This window comes from Gavialis gangeticus, unplaced genomic scaffold (assembly GCF_001723915.1).
Source record: "Gavialis gangeticus isolate Ggan-Ray unplaced genomic scaffold, GavGan_comp1, whole genome shotgun sequence".
In the NCBI taxonomy this organism is placed as follows: Eukaryota; Metazoa; Chordata; order Crocodylia; family Gavialidae; genus Gavialis; species Gavialis gangeticus.
In genome coordinates, this window is record NW_017729032.1 from 238,998,130 (window position 1) to 239,004,852 (window position 6,723).

General features: G+C 50.7%; 1 long non-coding RNA gene across 1 annotated transcript in view; it reads right to left on the reverse strand.

Annotated features, from left to right (window-relative positions):
• The window catches only part of LOC109302580, a 19,870-nt gene extending 13,383 nt beyond the window's left edge, over nucleotides 1-6,487 (reverse strand). The window contains exon 1 of the long non-coding RNA XR_002098851.1: nucleotides 6,407-6,487. This is a non-coding gene — a long non-coding RNA (uncharacterized LOC109302580). The remainder of the gene's footprint in view (nucleotides 1-6,406) is intronic.
• Between the last annotated feature and the right edge of the window lie 236 nt (nucleotides 6,488-6,723).

Here is a 6,723-nt window from a genome sequence, read left to right on the forward strand (position 1 = left end):
TTCCCCGGATTCGTGTCTGCCTCCCATCCTTCCCGCACAATATCCAAAAGACCACAAGGTTGGTGCCCAAATGTTAGTTCAAATGGGGAGTATCCCAATGAAGTCTGGGGAGCATCCCTGACTGCAAACAGAAGGGGTGGGACCAGTACATTCCATTTCCGGGGTTCTTCCTGGGCACACCAGTGTAGCATCCCCTTTAATGTCCCATTAAAGCGTTCTACCAGCCTGTTGGTCTGTGGGTGATACACCGCCGTCCTAAGGTGGCGGATCTGCAGTACTTGGCATAGGGCCTTCAGTACCGAGGACATAAAGTTGGTTCCCTGGTCTGTAATGATTTCTCAGGGAATCCCGAACTTGGCCACCCATTTCATTAATTCCTCTGCTACCTTAGGCCCGGTTACAGTCCTTAAAGGAATAGCTTCTGGGAACCGGGTTGCGTAGTCTATGAGGACCAGTATGAACTGGTGTCCTGCCACACTCCGGGGTAATGGTCCCACTACATCCAAGGCCACCCTTGTAAAAGGTTCCCTCACCACTGGCATTGTTTGTAGAGGCACCTTAGGGGGCTTGCGGATGCTTGCCTTCTGGCACACCTCACAGGTTTTATAATACTCTTCCACATCCTCATAAATATGTGGCCAGAAACACCACCACGTTAAATGAGCCTCCGACTTATGCTTTCCCAAATGTCCCCCCAAGGGATTCCTATGCGCTAGGCGTAATAGCAGTTGTCTGTAGGATCGAGGTATGACCAACTGTGCAATCTCCTCCCCCTTGACCCGACCCTGCTTGATCCTATATATTAACCCGTTCCGTATTTCCACCCGGGGAACTGTTTTTCTGCGCTCTGGGGGGTTTACCTGAGGGTCGACTTCCGTTGATTCGTCCTCCCTGAATGGTCGCAACTCTTCGTCGCCCTCTTGAGCTTCTCGGAATTGGCTGCTGCTGGTCACTGCCTCCAACTCCATGTCATCATAGTCGTTGCCCCTGGTCCCCATCAGTCCTTCTCTTAGCGCCCCACCTTTCTGGAGCGACGTAATTACGTCGAAGATTTCGGTCCAGTCCCGGCCCAAAATCATAGGGTACAGGATCTCCTCATCCAGCCCTACCAGGATCTTCCTCCTGGTTCCCTGTACCTGTACCTCTAACAGCCGTCTTTCGACGTGAGACTTCCGCTGGTGTAGGCACACCATGTTCACGCCTGTACATCGTGGTGCCTGTCTCCATCTGACCAATGAAGGGCGGACGAGAGATTGGGCACACCCTGTGTCAACTACTGCCCGGACTGGGCTTCCCTCGATCCAGGCTCTAATTTCCGGCAGGGGTTGAATCTGGTTCCCACGGGGAGAGCCCACCCCGCACTCCATTGACTCAACCTCAGGTACGGTTGCCTCCCTTGACCTCATCTCCGACAAGTCCGGGACCTTCGCTAACCTCGTCTGAGGATCCTGAGGGCAAGTTTTTGCCACATGGCCCTTCCTGCCACAGGAGAAGCACGTCAAGCCTAGCGGCCCCTCTCTTCTGCCCCCCTTGCTCTCTGGGTCCCGCCTCGTAACCGCCTCTTGCTCTTGCGTACCTTTAGGTCTCCGCCGGTCCCCTTGAGCCATTTCGTATTGTTCGGCCAGTTGCAATGCCTCATGAGAGGAGTTGGGACAATGACATCTTACCCATTTCTGGGTGTCTTCCTCGAGATCTGTAACAAACTGTTCTAAGAGAATTTGATCAAAAATCTCTTCCTTTGATGTCTCCTCAGGCCGGAGCCACTTACCCAGCAGATCTGCGAGACTCTGCCATAGAAGGCGGGGAGTTCTTTCCTCACCCCCCTTTCTCTCCCTAAAAGCCTGCCGGTGTCTTTCTGGCATTATATCTAACCGCCATAGTATCTCGGCCTTAACTTTGTCGTAGTCCAGGGCACTCCCTCTGGCCATAGCTCGGTATCCTGCCTGAGCCTGGCTGATTAGTAAGATGCCTAGGTGTCCGGCCCATTTACTTTTCTCTAACACTGCAGCTATAGCCGCCCTTTCAAAAGTCTCTAGGAACGCTTCTGGATCATCCTCCTTTGACATTTTTGGCATCCGAAAGTCCCATGACCCCTTCTGGGCCCACCACTGCTGCTGGAGCAGGTGCTCCTGTAGGCTTGTTTGCCTCATGGCCTGTTGCTGCTGCTGCTGCAGCACCTGGGCCATCATATTCATTGCTTGTTGCAATGTCTCCACTCTGGGCATTCCCGGTGGGCGCTCCATTTCTATCCCTTATTACTCCTAGGGAGGCCGACGTTGGAAGCAAAATAGTACTTCCCGGCCAATGCACCACTGTGCGGACTCGGCGTGTCCGATGCCGCACCCGCCTTCTCACACGCCTCGCCCACAGCATTTCCAATCTCTACGGGTCCCTCCTCTCGGCCTGTACGCAGTTGATATGCCTGCCACGACTTTGATGTTATTCTGGTTCAGTGAACTTACTCCGGCGCGTACCAGTCCAAAAGTGAGACTCCGGGACTCTTGGGGTCCCTAGTCAGAGAGGGCTCCGCCACCCCTACACCCTCGCCCGTACCACCAGATCTGTCGTCATCTTCGGTCGACGGACCCGTCAGTAGGTAGCTCCCTTTTTACTCTGCGATCTCTGTTTCATGCCATTAATGATTTTCCAGTCCGGGTTATTTGGGCACTAGGCTAGCCTGCCCTCAGTGCCCTATTGTTACTACCCGGCTGTTGGGTGCTAGAGCACTCCTTCCTAGGACCCTCTCAGGGCTCCTTAGTCCTTTTCCCTGGCTTCTTACCAACTTTCAGTCCTTATAGACACTGGGCAGCCTCTTCTCCTGTAGAGAGTGCCCCTCTATTCCAAACTATACGGCTCCCGGCTCCTGCCGGGTCCCGCTGTTCTTAGCCGTGCTGCACAGCCCGGGTCTTCGCTGGGACCCATCGTCCCTGCTTCCCTGCCCTGTGGAGGCTTCGGCTTACCCCACCAGGTTCGACAGCGCCTCCGGACAGTTTCGCTCCACTCGCCACAGCTTCCTCTTGCCGCTGCAGCCGCCTGGCTTCCTTCTGGCTCCACCTCTCCTCTTCCGGACGCTGGCGTCCCTCTTACACTGGTCCTTGCCACCTGGGCCACGCCTACTTCCCCGCACCTGCAGATGGTAAGGGGTTGCCCAGCATTTCAGGCGTATGTGAGCGAGTTCAGCGCTGCTGCGCCGGGGCGGGAAGCCTCCAATCCGGCCCGCCTCTTCACTCCCTCACAACTACCCTTTGGCAGCCCTACAGCTGACAATGCTCACAGTGGTGACAGCATTCCTGGTGCTGCCCCCACTGTGAATCTCATCAGCTGTGGGGCTTGCAGTGGGTAGACCTCTACTTTGCATCCATGTGGGCACTAATTATACTGCCAGGGGTGACCCTGAGCAGATCAAGAGTGACTACAGGGCTCTAAGTCCAAGAATGAAGAGGAGTATGAAGAGGACAGAAACACAGATCATGGTCTCAATCCTTCCAGTCAAGGCGAAGGGCCCTGGCAGGAGTGGATCCATCCTGAACATAAATGCTGGCCTGCACAGGTGGTGCTGCCAGCAGGGATTCAGCTTCTTTGACCAAGGGATGTTGTTCCAAGAAGAAGGATTGCTAGAAAGAGACAGGAACCACCTGATGAAGAGTGGGAAGAGCACATTCACAGACAGGCTTGCAAACCTAGTGAGGAGGGCTTTAAACTAAGTTCAGTGGGAAATGGAGAACAAATTCCTGAGGTAAATGGGGAAGTGGGAAACCTGGAGGAAGCAGAAGCAGGAGCAGACAACAGGGAAGGTCTCTTTCTTCCTGAGAAAGTAAGGCAATCAGATAGTCACCTCAGGTTTCTGTACACAAATCTATGGACCTTGGGAAACAAGCAGGAAAAATTGGAAGTCCTCACATAGTCAAAGAACTATAATGTGATTGGAATAACAGAGGCTTGGTGCAATAGTGTAACTGTGTGGAGGAAATACAGGAAGAATCTTACCTGCAGAGTCACCAGAAAGTGGTGAAACAGCGACAAGAAATAGTGCTGAGTAAAAAGACGAGTGCTGGGGAAACCCTAGTGCTGGGGTGGCTACACTTCATAAGCGCATGATGCCTCCAGTTGAAGAGGAGGAACCCTGCACCCGGGTTAACCTGAGGATACAGATGGACTGGAAGTGAGGTCCGGAAGCTGCAGGAGGGGTGAATGGTGGAAAGCAGCCTGTCGGCAGTAAGCCCATTGAGATGGCTCAGAGGAGCTGAACAGCTTACCCACAGGTTTGTCCTGGCAGTCAGGGACACATGATTGGGATCTGAGCAGGGACACTGAATCTGAAAAGGAAGACAGAGAAGAGTTGTGAGTACAGTCAGGGGCAAGAGTGGCTCACAATGAATCATTCTGATGGTGGACCCTAAAGTCAGAAGGGCCTGTCAGGACAAGGACCTGGGTGGTCCAACTCTGGCCTAAAGGGTTATGGGAAGGGCCTAAGTCCCAGAAGGATCTTTGAGTTGTGTACTGTTTTGCTTTATACATTACCTACCTCAGAAGCCACTATAAGAGACCATAATCTTTGTGCCCTTGGACATTTATTTAAGACCTTAAAGTTTGGCATAAGGCAGGGTGTAGGGGAGGCAGAGCCCCAGAAGACAGTGCCAGGGCTGGAATAAGAACAGCACGCATGAGGACTAAGAAATTCCTTCTAATTTTTATCAAAGAACAAGTCATGGAAGTGGTTGGCCTTGCATCAACCCCAGTTAGACCAGGCTGAGAGCAAGCTGTCTGCTTGTAAGGGAACAAAGACTGGAAAAGATCCCATGGAAAAATTAAGACCTGCCTCATGAGATAGGCACAGGTGCTTCCACAGATATCTTACATGACTGTAGCACTTTCATGGATGGGTACAAAGTGTTCAGGAAGGACAGGCAGGGGAGAAGAGGAGGGGGACCTGTGCTGTATGTAAAGGAACCGTGTGATTGCTCAGAGCTCCAGTATGAAACTAGAGATAGGCCTGCTGAAAGTGTCTGGGTTAGAGTTAGAGGGGAGAGCAACAAGTGTGATGTTGTGGTGGGTGTGTGCTATAGACCACCTTACCAGGAGGGTGAAAGAGATGAGGCTTTCTCCAGACAACTAGCAGAAATTTCTAAATCACAGGCCCTGGTTCTAATGGGGGACTACAATCACCCTGATGTGCTAGGAGGGCAACACAGCAATGCACAGGCAATCCAGGCAGTTTTTGGAGAGTGTTGGAGACAACCTTCTGGTGCAAGTGTTGGAGAGACCAACTAAGCGCCATGGTCTTCTTGACCTACTGATCACAAACACGGAAGAATTGGGGGAAGGGGAGAGAATATTGCTCAGGCATGCAGAGCTGAATTTAGGAAGGCCAAAGTGAAACTGGAGTTGCAGCTAGCAAGGGACATGAAGGGTCACAAGAAGGGTTACTACAAGTATGTTAGTAACAAGAGGAAGGTCCAAGAAAGTGTGGGTCCCTTACTGAATGGGGGAGGCAACCTAGAGACTGATGATGAGAAAAAGGCTGAAGTCCTCAATGACTTTTTTACCTCAGTTTTACAGGCAAGGTCATCTCTGACACTACTGCACCAGGCAGCACAGTTGGAGGAAGAGGCCAGCAGCCCTCAGTGGTGAAAGAACGGATCAGGGACAATTCAGAAAATCAGGATGTGTACAAGTCCATGGGCCCAGATGCAATTCATCCAAAAGTGATGGGGGAGTTGGATGATGTGATTGCAGAGCCAGTGTCCATTACCTTTAGAAACTCATGGTGATCGGGGGAGGTCCTGGATGATTGGAAAAAGGCAAATATAGAACCTATATTTAAGAAAGGGAAAAAGGAGGATCTAGGGAACTAAAGACCAGTCAACCTCACCTCAGTCCCCAGAAAAATCATGGAGCAGGTCCTCAAAGAATCCATTTCTAAGCATTTGGAGGAGAAAGTGGCGTTTAGGAACAGTCAGCATGGTTTCACCAAGGGCAAGTCATGCCTGACCAACCTGATTGTCTTCTATGATGAGATAACTGGCTCTGTGGATGTGAGGAAAGCAGTGGACAAAAAATACCGTGACTTTAGCAAGGTGTTTGATACTGTCTCCCACAGCATTCTTGCAAGCAAGCTGAGGAAGTATAGGTTGGATGAATGGACTAAGGTGGATAGAGAGCTGGCTGGATCATCAGGGTCAATGGGTAGTAATCAATGGCTTGATGTCTATCTGGCAGCCAGTATCAAGTGCAGTGCCCCAGGGGTTGGTTCTGGTGCTGGTTTTGTTCAATGTCTTCATTAACAATACAGAAGATGGGATGGATTGCACCCTCAATAAGGATTTTATGAGGTTCCCCCTACACTAGCTACAAGGTGCAATGAGATCTAAAGCAGAATCTTACAATTGCTCCTCCTGCCTTGCACATGTGACATGGCAGGAGGGATGATTGTGTGTCATGAATTAGATCCCATAACGCTTTTTCTGCACATGTAGAGGGACCCTAATTATGAGACAAAATACTTTACTCATTAGTGTTTGCAGATTCAAGTCTTTGGATGACTGTTGAAAAGATCCCTTGATGTGAAATACCCCCCATAAACCAGTGGAATTTACATACTAAAATGAATTTTCTCTCCAATTAGGTTAACTGAATGTTATTGTCACCAAAATGTCTTTTTATATTGTCTGAAGTTATGAAGCTTGTTTAAATTTCAGAAGAGTTTTTCAAATGTTATAACAC